Source organism: Phyllopteryx taeniolatus, chromosome 8 (assembly GCF_024500385.1).
Source record: "Phyllopteryx taeniolatus isolate TA_2022b chromosome 8, UOR_Ptae_1.2, whole genome shotgun sequence".
Lineage (NCBI taxonomy): Eukaryota > Metazoa > Chordata > Actinopteri > Syngnathiformes > Syngnathidae > Phyllopteryx > Phyllopteryx taeniolatus.
In genome coordinates, this window is record NC_084509.1 from 3030632 (window position 1) to 3047398 (window position 16767).

Consider the following 16767-nt stretch of genomic DNA (forward strand, 5'->3'; position numbering starts at 1 on the left):
ATATTAGTCATTCGAACTGCTCTAAGTGCTAGAGGACTCTGCATCTTTTTGCACAATTGTCAAAAAAAAAAAAAAAAAAAAATGTACCGGCATTACCAGATAACTAGCAACCCTTTACTGCTCAGTGACTGTTTTTTTTGTCAATGTCTTTATGTCTTCAAAATGTTCTCTGTCAATTGACTGTCTGTTGTCGTACTCGAGCGGCTCCAACTACCGGAGACAAATTCCTTGTGTGTTTTTGGACATACTTGGCAAATAAAGATGATTCTGATTCTGATATTTGTTTGGCAAAGTTTTTAAGATGGATTCCCTTCCTGATACAACCCTCTGCATTTATCCAGCTTGGGACCGGCCTACAGTTTGTACTGGCTTGTGCCCCCCATAGGGGTGCATTTCCACGCATTCCTGAGTACCAGATGTTTTTCTGCCGAGAGGCCTGAAATCAAATCATTCGAATTTCTCTGGCTTATCTACATCACTAACAAAAATCTTTGCCTTCCCTCTCCGCTCCCGAGCCGTTGTCAACATGACAAACACGTACTCTCACAAGTAGTTCGTCTACATGGAGGCAACCAATCAGAGGAAAGGAGGTGGTCTTAGCCAAATATCGACAAAGCGGATAGAAAAGTGGGTCAAACAGAAGTAGCTGTCAGAGGAGCTGTTTCACTCGTATGACAAAACCAAGTTGTTGTTTTTAAATGAAATTGACACTTTTAACTAAGTCCATGTTAGACAGTTACTCTCTGAAGGTCTCAATAGCCAAAATATGGGACCTTTAATTTTGGGATTTTGAATGACATGAAAAATTGTGCCCCCCTCCCCACCCACCATCATTTAAGTTGGCCATCCCTGAGCCAAGTAAAACACACGGCACATAGGTTAAATTGGTAAGACCATTTTGTTAAGAAGGAGGAAAAAAGGGGGCAGTTGCCCCGGGCATCCAACTCAGGGGTGGCAAAAATTTCTGTCAGCACCCACCTTTTAAATTGATATTTTGCAGTAAACATTAAAAGTTACTTCAGTGATCATTGTGGGTTTTTGATGATGACCAAAATGAAGGTTTTGGTGGCTCTGAAGTTGTAAGTTATATACCCTAACCTGTTGTAAGTTATAAATAATGCATAATAAAGGATAGAATAGAATAGAATAGAATAGAATAGAATAGAATAGAATAGAGCTTTATTGCCACTGTCACTGTCACAAGGACAATGAAAATCAGTTTGGCAATCTCCCAATTTGCAGCAATGAGGTAATAATAAAAGAGACGCTGTCACAGTTCTATGTAGCAGTAAATGAGTCACCTTTGATGGATATCATCAAGAATCTACTCATTACATTATGTTTCCAACTATAGTCAGTTCCATCTTTCCACACTGCCAAATTCCACAGGAGAAGGTAATTACGTTAACCCTAATCAATCACTGTAGAGATCAACATTATCTTTTTTAACCTGGCTCCAAAGTCAAAAGCAGCAATAAAAACATGGTGGTATTTGCCAAGATTTTGAGACTGTAAAGAAAAGTACATATGTGTTGATTGGAAGAAAACATGACACACAGATTGACGGTGCATGTGCGCATTAGTCTCCCCATTGTGCCAATTGGATCAATCCTTTTTTCACCCAAAAAAAAACCCGGTGTTTCATGTTACGACATCACACATATCAGTCAACTCGTTGGAGATGGTGGATTCAAAAAGGTCTGTAACCGAGCAAATTCTGTATACTGTCATGAACAGAACAAAAGGACAGGACCCAAAAGGCATGACTCCAATTCAAATGGACGGTTTCAAAAAGAGAGGTTTAATAAACGGGCAGAGGTCGGTAAACAGGCAGGCAATCCACAAAGGCAACAGTATCCAAAAAACGTGTGGCAAAAAGGCAAGGTCAAGAATCAGAATAGGGTCTAGTCTTACTATGAGTCGTGACGTGGAAACAAGGAATGCTGGAACGTGACAACAAGGTACAACGAACTGGCGACCAGAAGGAATGAGACACGAGGTTAAATGCATGGGGTAATTAGGGTAAACGAGGCACAGGTGGGGAAGATGCTCTCAGGAGCAGGTGTGTACGAGACAGGGGGAATACAACAACCAGAACACACACCCATGACATATACATTATAATGTCATTCATGGAACCAGTGTTTAATAGCATTCAGATGTCTTGCTCCATGTTTTGGAACAGCCTACTAACTTACAGTATTGCTGCACACACTCAGCTGACTGAAAGATAACATGTTGACTTTGAAACGTGTTGACAAGCCATCCAGTGAGATCTACTGCAGTAATAACTGAGAATTAGATGAATTATAATGTATTACTCATTTGTTACATACACATACAATAGGTCTTCACTGTGAATGAATCCAGGTGTCATGGATGGATGGATGGATGGATGGATGGATGGATGGATGGATGGATGGATGGATGGATGGATGGATGGGTTGGTGGTTAGGTAGGTAAATACTGTAGGCATGTAGGTGGATAGGTAGGTAGGTACATAAGTTGGATAGATAGATAGATAGATAGAGAGAGAGATAGATAGATAGATAGATAGTAGATAGATAGATAGATAGATAGATAGATAGATAGATAGATAGATAGATAGATAGATAGATAGATAGATAGATAGATAGATAGATAGATAGATAGATAGATAGATAGATAGATAGATAGATACGGTCTTAAAGTGACAGTCCTCAGCATGGACAAGTTAATTTAACATCTGCATGAGATTTAGCAGACTGTCAAACAAAGTGATGAAAGGCCTTAACTAGAAAGGTACTTGGACAGCACAGACCTCCACTGATCATTTTTACTCACTTTATTCATTTTATTTATCAATGTATTGCTTTGTATTGCTTTCTTTTTGGAAGTGCAAGTAACCCCATGAAACAGGAAGGTACATGCCTATCTACGGCTGAGGTGTCAGTTAGCTATGATAACTATTCCAGTTTCATAGATACCTCACACACATACCAAACGAGCTAAGAGCAATACCGTTATACACACATTGTAATGATACTCACATGCTTTGTTAATAATGTTTTAGTTAGCGTGAGGAATATTGGAACCATTCCTGTGGAATGTCCAGGACTGAGTTGACTTTTGCCAAAGTATTGTCTTTCATCATTTGGTTTATACTGGTCTTCCAAAAATGTGTTGCTTGAATTTGGCTGGGATCAAATTATTAGAATGCAAGTAATACGACAGCCTTGATCAATGGCGCAATTTAAATCGCTACAGAGCTAAGGAAATTTAGACACATTTTCAATTTTAAAACTAAATGTTCAAAGCAAAATGTAAAGAACATGGAAAGAACCACTGTCACGGTACATGTGTAATTTTGGGCTCGGTGATGAAGGAGGTTGCTGTAAGAGGTTGTCATCCAGGAGTGAATAGTCAATTTCTTACAGTATATGTCGCATGATAATGATTATTAATTATTTTACATAAAAAATTCTATATTTGAAATACACAAAAAAAAAGTGTATAAAAGACCCTACCGATCGATGAATCTGCTGTTTTTATGGGAGCTGAGCTTCATAGGGGCTTAGCCCCTATGGGCTCCAATCTAACTCAAACCCTGCATTCTGGGATATCACTGCAGAATCCAGCTATCCATTTTATACTGCTTATCCTGTTCAGGGTCAAAGGGACCTAGAACCTATCTTAGCTCACTGCAGTAAGTCTTTATATAGCAGAGAAGGTATACAGATAGGCTAAATCAATGAGTGACTCTCCTTATATGGCAGCAGATATACCAACAGATTTCTGGCTAATGTTCCAGTGAGGAATTTCAGAGACAGTCAGTATATCATCTGCAGGGCTGTTGCATGAGGATTCAAAGAGTGTAGATTAATCAATTCTCCCGATGCAGTAACAGGTGTTCAACTCAGGCTTCCAGGCCTGAAATTCCACAAGATTCTACTAATTATTTCATTACAGCAGCACCGATGGTAAAATATATTAATATTTTCAAGCATTAATGGCATTAATGACAAGTTTCTTCTTCTTCTTTTCCTTTCGGCTTGTCCCTTGAGAAGTCGCCACGGCGCGTCATCCTTTTCCATGTAAGCCTCTTGCATATCTCCTGCATCCTCCTCTCGAACACCAACTGACCTCATGTCTTCCCTCACGACATCCATCAACCTTCTCTTTGGTCTTCCTCTAGCTCTTTTGCCTGGCAGCTCCATCCTCATCATCCTTCTACCAATATATTGACTCTCTCTCCTCTGGACGTGTCCAAACCATCAAAGTCTGCTCTCTCTAACTTTGTCTCCAAAACATCGAACCTTGACTGTCCCTCTGATGAGCTCATTTCCAATTTTATCCAACCTGGTCACTCCGAGAGCGAACCGCAACATCTTCATTTCCGCAACCTGTAGCTCTGTTTCCTGTTGTCTCTTCAGTGCCACTGTCTCCAATCCGTACATCATGGCTGGCCTCACCACTGTTTTATAAACTTTGCCCTTCATCCTCGCAGAGACTCTTCTGTCACATAACACACCTGACACCTTCCTCCACCCGTTCCAACCTGCTGAGACCCGTTTCTTCACTTCCTGACCACACTCACCATTGCTCTGGACTGTTGACCCCAAGTATTTAAAGTCCTCCACCCTTGCTATCTCTTCTCCCTGTAGCCTCACTCTTCCCCCACCACCCCTCTCATTAATGCACATATATTCTGTTTTACGGCTAATCTTCATTCCTCTGCTTTCCAGTGCATGCCTCCATCTTTCTAACTGTTCCTCCACCTTCAGTCTCTTCAGTGCCACTGTCTCCAATCCGTACATCATGGCTGGCCTCACCACTGTTTTATAAACTTTGCCCTTCATCCTCGCAGAGACTCTTCTGTCACATAACACACCTGACACCTTCCTCCACCCGTTCCAACCTGCTGAGACCCGTTTCTTCACTTCCTGACCACACTCACCATTGCTCTGGACTGTTGACCCCAAGTATTTAAAGTCCTCCACCCTTGCTATCTCTTCTCCCTGTAGCCTCACTCTTCCCCCACCACCCCTCTCATTAATGCACATATATTCTGTTTTACGGCTAATCTTCATTCCTCTGCTTTCCAGTGCATGCCTCCATCTTTCTAACTGTTCCTCCACCTGCTCCCTGCTTTCACTGCAGATCACAATGTCATCTGCAAACATCATGGTCCACGGGGATTCCAGTGTAACATCATCTATCAACCTATCCATCACCACAGCAAACAGGAAGGGGCTCAGCGCTGATCCCTGATGCAGTCCCACCTCCACCTTAAATTCGTCTGTCACACCTACAGCACACCTTGCCACTGTTCTGCTACCCACGTACATGTCCTGGATTATTCTAACATACTTCTCTGCCACTCCAGACTTTCGCATGCCGTACCACAGTTCTTCTCTGGGTACTCTGTCATAGGCTTTCTCTAGATCTACAAAGACACAATGTAGCTCCTTCTGACCTTCTCTGTACTTTTCCATTAACATCCTCAAGGCAAATAATGCATCTGTGGTACTCTTTCTCGGCATGAAACCATACTGTTGCTCGCAAATAGTCACTTCTGTCCTGAGTCTAGCCTCCACTACTCTTTCCCATAACTTCATTGTGTGGCTCATCAACTTTATTCCTCTATAGTTCCTACAGCTCTGCACATCACCCTTGTTCTTAAAAATGGGCACTGGCACAGTTTTCCTCCATTCCTCAGGCATCTTCTCACGTGCTAGAATTCTATTGAACAAGCTGGTCAAAAACTCCACAGCCACCTCTCCTAGATGCTTCCATACCTCCACAGGATTGTCATCAGGACCCACTGCCTTTCTATTTTTCTTTCATCCTCTTTAATGCCTTTCTAACTTCCCCCTTAGTAATCATTGCCACTTCCTGGTCCACCACACATGCCTCTTCTAGTCTCCCTTCTCTCTCATTTTTCTCCTTCATCAACTCCTCAAAGTATTCTTTCCATCTATCTAGCACACTACTGGCACCGGTCAACATATTTCCATCTCTATCCTTAATCACCCTACCCTGCTGCACATCCTTCCCATCTCTATCCCTCTGTCTGGCCAACCTGTATAGATAATTTTCTCCTTCTTTAGTGTCCAACCTGGCAACCTTAGCTAACTTTTTTCCTTGTATGATTTCCTGTACTGTGAGGATCAACCACCAAGTCTCCTTCTCTCCTTTCCTGCCAGAAGATACACCAAGTACTCTCCTGCCTGCCTCTCTGATCACCTTGGCTGTAGTGGTCCAGTCTTCTGGAAGCTCCTCCTGTCCACCGAGAGCCTGTCTCACCTCTTCACAAAAAGCTGCACAACACTCGTCCTGTCTCAGCTTCCACCACATGGTTCTCTGCTCTGCCTTTGTCTTCCTAATCTTCCTCCCCACCACCAGAGTCATCTTACACACCACCATCCTATGCTTTCTAGCCACACTCTCCCCTACCACTAACCGTAACCTCCTTCAGATTACATCGTCTGCACAAGATGTAATCCACCTGCGTGCTTCTACCTCCGCTCTTGTAGGTCACCCTATGTTCGTGCCTCTTCTGGAAAAAAAGTGTTCACTACAGCCATTTCTATCCTTTTTGCAAAGTCTACCACCATCTGTCCCTCCAAGTTCCTTTCCTGGATGCCGTAATTACCCATCACTTCTTCATCACCCCTGTTTCCTTCACCAAAATGTCCATTACAATCTACACCAATCACGACTCTCTCTCTGTCTGGGATGCTCAGAACTACTTCGTCTAACTCCTTCCAGAATTTCTTTTTCACCTCTAGGTCACATCCTACCTGTGGGGCATAGCCACTAATCACATTATACATAACACCCTCAAGTTCAAGTTTCAGCCTCATCACTCGATCTGATACTCTTTTCACCTCCAAGACATTCTTAGCCAACTCTTCTTTTAAAATAACCCCGACTCCATTTCTCTTCCCAAAAAACCATGGCAAAATAATTTAAACCCTGCCCCTAAACGTCTAGCCTTACTGTCTTTCCACCTGGTCTCCTGGACACACAATATATCAACCTTTCTCCGAATCATTATGTCAACCAACTCCCGAGATTTTCCTGTCATAGTCCCAACATTCAAAGTCCCCACATTCAGTACTAGGCTCTGTGCTTTCCTCTTCTCTTTCTGGCGAAGAACTCGCTTTCCACCTCTTCTTTATCTTCGACCCACAGTAGCTGAATTTCCACCGGCGCCCTGCAGGTTGACGGTGGCGGACGTTGTTAACCCGGTCCACGACCGATCCGGTATGGAATTCTTTGGATGAACGCTCATATTTGTTTGGCAAAATTTTAAGCCGGATGCCCTTCCTGATGCAACCCTCTGCATTTATCAGGGCTTGGAACCGGCCTACAGTTTGCACTGGCTTGTGCCCTCCTTAGGCCTGCATTGCATTAATGACAAGTATGACTGGATAAACTCAGCCTTTGCCTTGAAAGACCATTTGTGGTTTCTAGACCAAACCACGAAAGCAGTCAGCTGTTGCAAACATTTGTTTCAGGTTGAATTATTTTTGCCCCATAACTACTACTAAATTGTACAATAGGATTTTATTTCAGTTTTTTTCTGATTTTTTGTTGCACTGTGTGACAAAGTAGAATGGTTGGAGATTGCAGACTTTTGGCAAAGGCAGATTTGAATAAGCATCATCATCAAGTATGTGTAAATGTATGTGTATATCAGTCTCCCTCTCAAATTATACAATAAAATTGTGCATTACCACAACAGAGCCGTCGCTTTGATATAACGTAGGCTATGCTCCTGCCTCCGCATCATGTGATTGTAGAATGTTTTTATTTTATTTTGAAGGACAGCCAGGGGAAAAAGATGGATTATTCAGATTCTTGCGTTATTATTTTCTGTTACAGAAACGCAAAATAATATGTTTAGTTAGCTTTTTACAAATGGGAGAAAATAGGCCACGCTTCGCCCATTGCTAAGTAAAATGCATAATTTCCAGTACATCATTTTCAGTGGGGCAGCAAGCATGGAGCGTGAAAATTTAGCCGGTCTACGTGAAATATAAAAGATAACATACTGAAAAATACAGCAAGATGTTAGAGGAGCTGATATGCTTAATCAGCATTGTATCATATCTTCTAGTAGTGGCTTGGGTGAAAATGACTTTTTCTTCCATCCATCCATTTTCTGCACCGCTTTATCCTCACAAGGGTCGCGGGCGTGCTGGAGCCTATCGCAGCTAACTTCGGGTGAGAGGTTGGGTACACTCTGAACTGGTTGCCAGCCAATCGCAGGGCACATGTAAACATACAACCATTCGTGCACACATTCACACCTCAGGGCAATTTAGAGTCTTCAATCAACCTACAATGCATGTTTTTGGGATGTGGGAGGAAACCGGAGTGCCCGGAGAAAACCCACACAGGCACAGGAAGAACATGCAAACTCCACACAGGCGGCGCTGGGAACCCCGGTCCTCAGAACTGTGAGGCAGATGTGCTAAACAATCGTCCACCGTGCCACCTGACTTTTTCTTGGTTAACTAAAAAGTTACACACTTCAGCTTTAAAAAAGAAAAGAAAAAAAGCACACATTTAAATTTGTACTTTAAATGTCTTCCTCTTCGCCTCCTACCTGGCAGATCCAGCTCCTTTTACCGATATATCCAATGTCCCTCCTCCGCATATGTCAATCTGGCCTCCAAACCTCCCAGTCTGTGCTGTTCCTTTGATGACAGCATTTCTGATCCTGTCCATCGTCACACTCCCAAAGAGACTCTCAGCATCTTCACCCTGCCACCTCCAACTCTGTCTACTGTCTTCTGGTCATTGCTACTTATCATTTTAGCTGGTGCTCTTTTGACACATCACCCCCGACACTTTCCTCCACCTGCTCCATCCTCCCTCTACTCTCTTCTTCAACCCTCCACCACACTTTAGACTTTAGGTTGAAAAACAAAAAAGAGAATAAAAAGATTCACACCATTAGCTTTATAGATCTGGACCAAAATGTCTTAAGTTCTTGCTTGGCACATCAATGTTTCATGGAACTCTTGTGACTCAAATAGGTTCTTGAATTGTCTTGCAACAAATAGCGATTAAAACATATTTCAAAAATATCTTGATTTCCTAGAAAATCGTGAGAAAGCTTACCATCTGCAAACGGCAGCAAACATTTGGGATGGAAACAGTGAGAAAATCGTGAGAAAGCTTGCCGTCTACAAACACCAGCGAACATTTGGGATGGAAACAGTGAGAAAATATTTAAGCCCCAAATTCATCCATCATATCTTGAAAACATGTTCCCTAAAAATGTCTGCTTTGAGCGGTGTGACGACAGCCTTTGCACTTTATTTGCCATTTGGTTAAAAAAGGCTCTTTGACAAAAATAGCAATCCGTGGATATGCTTTTGTGTGGTTTGTTGCGAGGTAAAGTCTAAATTGCTTCCTGGCAAACATCCTATATGCAAAAGAAGAGCTGGCGCAAGAGCGCCATCATGACATCTTAGCCTTCAAAATTCCTTCATTCAAATCTCCACTGACTGACTGTCGTGTGACGTTCACTGACACACAAGTCCAACACTGAAAACAGGAAATCTTGACAGTGTTCAGCAACATGAATCTCTGTAATAGTTTTTAGATGGCATCTCCATTGGCTATCAAAACTGTCCTTTAAAATAAGTGAATCCACTTCAGTCCAAACCTCACCACTTTGTTTTGAAAACTCACTTCACAGTAAAGAGCTGTTTGTTATTACTTTTTTAAATAAGCAAGTGCTGCCAAGTTTGAGTATTGACGGCAATGTTTTGAGCAGATTATTAACAATATAAAAAGATATTCTGTACTTTTGCAGAACCAACCAACTGATGTTGCTAAATGAGCCTGAAACAATGAATTAAGCTGATTTAAATATTTCTTCACAGCTTTGATGACATATTGAAATTTGTGTAAACGTCATTTTACCTGTCCACCCATGGTTACAAGCTGAGAGGAACATTAACATGAGATCTGGGGCTCTCCATTACCCGTTCCTCATTGGAAGCCATTATCACTACATTGAAACATACTGTATGTTCTTATTCTGACAGGAATGTCCCCTTAAAATGTTTAAAAGATTAAACATATACATGCAGCATACAGTGGTGCCTGTGAACGATAGATTTGTTTCTGGCATTAAAGCTGATTAAGAAGAGTGGTGCGTGTTTATGAACTGCTGTTTTTGTTGCTCTATGAGAAAATGTATGTCATTGGCCAGCAAATGTTTTTTAAAGCAGTGATGTGGCAATTATGTCATAACATTACTTCACCATCAACAGCATCCAATCAGCTTGTTCTGATTGTATCCTCTATGGTGTTCACAGTCCTGGAGTCATATTTGGATCATACCCTGGGATTGCTATTTATCAACCAGCCGCAGCATTTCTGACCAATTACATGCAATTTCTGAGTATGTAGTAATTTTTACTTGGCTGTACATTTTTTTTTGAGAGAGTGAACCAAGAAACATTTAGTCATGGTGTCTTCCATCCATCCATATTCTGTTCTACATATCCTGTTCAGTGTCACGTAGGGCTGAAGCCCATCCCAGCTGATTTAGGGCGAAAGGCAGACTACAACGTGGACTTATCACCAGCCAATTTCAGGGCGGCTGTTAATGGACATAAAAGTCTCTGTAAGTGAAAATATGTCTTCCAAATTCGACACACCACAGAGAACAGTGTTTTTAACAACCCTGCCAAATTTGAATGATAAAAAAAATTGGCAACTATGTATAAGGAGGCTTTTAAAATCATGAAAAATTAAGCCATTGTTCCTGCTGTCAGATACTGTGGGCGTGTCTGCTGAATGCGTTAAACCACGCTCTGCTGAAAAATGTATGCTCTTTGTCTAGACGGCAAACATAGGTTTTTACATACCTATGGTTCATGTTTCAACAGTAAAAATATATCTACATAAGGCCTCCAGTGGCTGAAATGTATCCCACTGTGTGGTCGCGAGGCTATCCGCAACGAGAGGCGCTAGCCACCAGCCAGCTCCTGAGCTAACAGGCCTGGGCCTGGTCATAATAACGACATAAATAACTTGCAATTGCCCCTGATAACCACTGATGCGAACGAAGGCGCTTAAGGATGTGGAGTTCACTGTCCCTACACAGGTCACTGTACTGTACTACAGTGTATTACAGTGGCCCTTACAGAGTCACACAGTCTGTCAATTGACACATTCCTATTAAAAAATATATATATATATACAAATCTTGGGCATGCTCTTGTAATTAGCATTTTGTTATCTATACTAGGCCCACTATATCCGAGTATAAACATAAATGTTTCCAAGATTTTAGTCTGCTCTATCTGCTAAAACAAATGTTTTAGTGCCACTGTGTGCAACAGTACTGCATTTCCTCGCTGTGGTGCCCAGAACAACTAGGAGGTGGAGACTCACAACTCTCACAATACATACACTGTGTTTTCTCACAAGTTCAACAGTGTTTCTTGGAGAACATTTAAATCCCGTGTCCTGACGAAAGCCAAAGATAATAAGAGAAAGCTGAGGGTACTGCTAGTTTCGCTGATTAGGGTATCCATAGTATCAAGAGATTTTCTACCATCCTAGTCCAGCCAACTAAACAATTCGATCAATAGATTCTATTGTATTTTTATAATTAAAGAATTGCCTTTCTCAGTGTCACTTGTTTTTCAATGTTTTTTCTCAACTCATGGCTGGCAAGTCTTGTCTAATAGGCCAATCTTCTGAATTTCCATGTGAACAGAAACTAAAGATGTCTGCACAGCTCTAATCATTTGGCTTGAGATATAACATTTGAGTTTGAGAGGCTTGGGTGAAGGATTTATCCACATGGGTTCTAAACTGATAAATTGTATTCGCTGTTTCTGGAGCATTAGTGGAGGATTCATGTCTTCTGTTTTCACAGCTGCTCTTCTTTGAGCCTTGCTTTACAGAACATTATTGTGTCCAACAATGAAATCTGACAATATTTGAAGTGACTTTGTCACATGGTAGAACACTACCAGTACAAACGTGACGTTTTACTAAAGACACACCACAAATGAGCTAAATATGTGTCCATTACCAAATAGTAAAGTGCTCTAAAATGCAATTTCAACAGATAAATGGGATACCTACAATAAAATAAACCTGATCACAGAAACCCTTAAGAGTGCCAAGGTAAAGGATCCTGTGAGTTATTCTTTGAGCTTGTTCTTAGTATTTATTAGCAACAATTTGCAAACAATCCCCAGACACCATTGGGATCATTACAAGGGTGTTTATTCCTGTATATTCTATTTACATTAAGTGCTACTTTCAACAACAATAACTCTCTCTATCATATCCATAAAAAGTTCAATCTTACATGCGCTGTGTTGATGACTTTGTACAGGTCATAAGAAATTTTACATGCCCAGTTTGAGGTACATTTTCTAGTTTTGTTGAAAGTTTAACAAGGTTTACAAATGCATCACATGATCTTTATCAATAGTTTTAGCTTTGAAATACTTGGCTTGAAATGGAAGCGTGAAACCTCACTGTTGGACATGAAAATGTTCACATGCCAAAATACACACTGACATATTTATTGTCCCACTAAACTCAATCTCAACAAATTAGCCAATTTCAGACTATGATGCAAGACCGACGTTTCAGGGAAATGGTGAAGTTTATCCTGCATTATGCGCAACTCCACCTGCAATGTTGCACAGTATATGTAGTGTACATTTGGAGCTCTTTGTCTCATGCTGACCTCACTTTTCCCATTACTAATATGAGCCCCCTTGTGAAAGTTTCCACACCCAATTGCGTACTGATCAAGCCATTCAAATTAACAGATGCTGTGAGTGCGCTGCTGTGTTTGTGGTGTTTTATGAGGTGCAATTAATGACAAAATAACACTGGAAATAAGTGCAACAAGACATCCTTTTAGATGCCGTTCAAAACACTGAAACTCAAAAGTAAAGTTGACATTTGTGCCTGACACAAATCCACCTGATAGAAAAAAAAAAAAAAAGAACAATGTAGATTCATACTAAGAATTCCCAGACAAGTCGGCAAATGCCTTTGGTTTTTCAAAAATGAGAAAATACTGTGATTCATGTTTTTGAACTTCAGACAAAGAAATTCATAGTTACTTAATTCCAAGTTGTATTTATCCTCAAGCCCAAAAGGCTTAGAAAATATGGACCATGTTATTTCATTGTCACACTATCGTAGAATAAATCAATCTCAACTGTTCTGAATTCCACAGTGATTACGATCCCACCCTCACAGCCGTCGTCCATTTGGAACCTGTTCTAGTGGTCTCCTCCACAAAACTTTACAACACTGAAATTTTAGTTTTCAATTTGTGAGACTAGAGTTTGTCCCAAATTTCAACACATTCCATAAATTATATTCAATTATTTTTTTCTTCCTTTTCATATTTAATTCCAGCTTTGAAAAAGGAAAGCCACCCGAAAATGCTACTTTAAGTTTGAATCGCAGTTTGAAATGTTTTGCATTATCAACAGTAGTGATGCATCGAAATTTCGGTCATTAAAATGTTTTGGCCGAAAATGGTCCAAAAGTGCATTTGTCGGTTTCGAACCGAAAGACTTTTGTCACTGAAACAAAATGGCCGAAACATGATAATGTTATGACACAAGCAAAAATTGTGGCCAGCGCGCGGTCATGTACAAAAAAAAAACAAACAAACAAAAACCGGCACGTCCACATAGAATCGTCGCCCAACCTTGCTGCTTTCTGCTGTTCGGTAAGGGGGAATGCCTGTTGAAGGCTAATTTGCGCCACCCCAGCTACCTACAAGCTACAGTTAACTGTCTAAATACTATGTTGAGGCCCGCAAGCTAAAAAAGTGTGCACACTTTTTTTTTTTTTTTTTTTTTATGAGCAGCGAACACGATCTGGCAGAGCAATACAGTCATTTGGATTAGTGGTGTAAGTAGGCCTATCTTGCTTAAACCAGGATATGTGGCTAATTTCTTAACTTCTACCACTCAATACCAACACATTATAATCAATACCAGGCCTCTTTTTTTCCTGCATTTAACCGTAGCTCACTTTTTATGTTGTTAGGTAGGAGTTAGCTGGCGTTTTTTTCCAGCTAGGAAACATTACAGGTGTCCTTTTTGAACTGGAATGAGAGTAGCAAGCCTTGCCATGTGCATATGTTAATACCTGTGATACTGACTAGCTAACTGACTGGATTCCAATTGTCATTTAGATGCCTATTGTCTCGGTGTGAACAGTCCCGTCCAAACATATTGGAACGGCAAGGTCAATTGCTTTGTTTTTGTTGTATACTGAAGATTTTGATTTTAGATCAAAAGATGAATATGAGACAAAAGTTCAGAATTCCAGCTTTTTTTCATGGTTTTTTCATATTTAAATCTACATGTGTTAAATAACTCAGGACAGAGCACCTCTTGTTTGAATCCACCCACTTTTCAAGTGAGCAAAAGTATTGGAACATGTGACTGGCTGTTTCTAGTTGCTCAGGTGTTGCCTTTTAGACTGATTGCTTAAACATTAGGTAGTGCTTGTTTTTGGCTTTGGGTTTCACCTATGAAAACAGCATTTGCTGTTAAGCAAACATGAAGACCAGAGAGCTGTCAATGGGAGAATAGCAAACCATTTTGGAAGCTGAGAGAAGAGGGAAAATCGATCAGAACTGTTGCACAAACATTGTGCATAGCCAATACAACAATTTGGAATGTCCTGAAAAAGAAAGAAACTACTGGTGTACCGAGCAACAGACATTGAGCAGGTCGGCCAAAAAAAGGACAAACTCCGACTGCAACGGACAATCAAAACTGCTGAAAGGATTGTCGGTACCCCCCTACCCACCCTTGAGGACTTGCACGCTGCCAGAACTAAGACAAGGGCGTGCAAAATCCTCTCGGACCCTCCCCACCCCGGTCACCAGCTCTTCCAGCTCCTTCCCTCAGGTAGGCGCTACCGATCAATGCAAACTAGAACTAGTAGACATTCCAACAGCTTCTTCCCTCTTGCAATCAACTTCTTAAACAGCTAATTTATAATTCCATTACAACAAGCTGGCAATTTTTTGACTTGAGTTCGTTGTCACATTTCTGTGGGGCCAATTATGTATTACTCGTGCACTCACTGTAGTTGTCTCGCCGTGCTGCACTATTTGCATATAGTGGCCACTCATGCCAGAGTAGCATCTGCTCCATTTGCACACTGATTGAGGAGTATCTGTAACATTTGCACAACCATTGTCCCAGATTATCGCACTACTCGTCACTTTAAACCGCATACACTCCTTGAAGTCTCAGTGCCCTTTGCACAATGGTCATTGCACCGGACTATTGCGATATTAGCCATTCGAACTGCTCTAAGTGCTAGAGGACTCTGCATCTTTTTGCACAATTGTTGTTTGTTGTTGTTTTTTGTCAATGTCTTTATGTCTCCAAAGTGTTCTGTAAATTGACTGTCTGTTGTACTAGAGCGGCTCCAACTACCGGAGACAAATTCCTTGTGTGTTTTGGACATACTTGGCAAATAAAGATGATTCTGATTCTGATCAACACCAATTGATGACAGAAACATTGTGAGAGCTGTGAAGAAACACCCAAAGACAACAGTCAATGACATCAGTGCCAACCTCCACAATGCAGGGGTGAAGGTATCACAATCCACTGTTCGAAGAAGACTTCGAGACAAGAAATATACAGGCCATACTACAAGGTGCAAAACCACTCATCAGCAAAAATAATTGGAACGCCAGATTGGATTTTGCAAAGAAGGACGGAGATGGCCCACAAAAGTTTTGGAACAAAGTTTTCTGGACTGATGAGGACAAGATTAACCTCTACCAAAATGATGGAAAGGCCAAAGTATGGCGAAAGAAAGGATCTGCTTATGATCCAAAACACACAAGCTCATCTGTGAAGGATGGTTGAGGTAATGTCAGGGCTTGGGCTTGCATGGCTGCTTCTGGAACAGGCTCATTAATCTTTATTGATGATGTGACTCATGATGGTAGCAGCAGAATGAATTCTGAGGTCTACAAAAGCATTTGGTCTGGCAATTTACAGAAAAACGCATCCAAACTAATCGGGAGAAGCGTCATCATCAACAAGACAATGACCCAAAACACACTGCCAACACAACAAAGGACTTCATCAGGGGGACAAAGTGGAAGGTCTTAGACTGGCCAAGTCAATCACCAGACCTTAACCCAATAGAGTATGCATTTTACCTCCTGAAGAGAAGACTGAAGGGAGAAACCCCCAGAAACAAACAAGAACTGAAAGAGGCTGCAGTAACGGCCTGCAAAAGCATTTCAAATGAAGAATGCAAGAGTCTGGTGAAGTCAATGGATCGCAGGCTTGATGCAGTTAAGGGTTATGCCACCGAATATTAAATGTTATTCACTTTAAGTCAATTTAATAATGTCTGTTCCAATACCTATGCTCACTTGAAAAGTGGGTTGCTTCAAACAAAAGGAGCTCTGTCTTGAGTTGTTTAACACATCTAGATGTAAATACCATGAAATGAAATCTGGAATTCTGAACTTTTGTCTCATATTCATCTTTTGATCTGAAACCCAAATGTCTTCAGTATACAACAAAAACAAAGGAATTGACCTTGCCTATCCAATACTTTGTGAGGAGAGTGCATGTGTGCGCCATGGCATAACTGTCTAATAAGGCTTAATATTGTGTGTGTGTGTGTGTGTGTGTGTGTGTGTGTGTGTGTGTGTGTGTGTGTGTGTGTGTGTGTGTGCCTGTGCGTGCACGTTATTTGGAGCAGTAAAATGTGAAA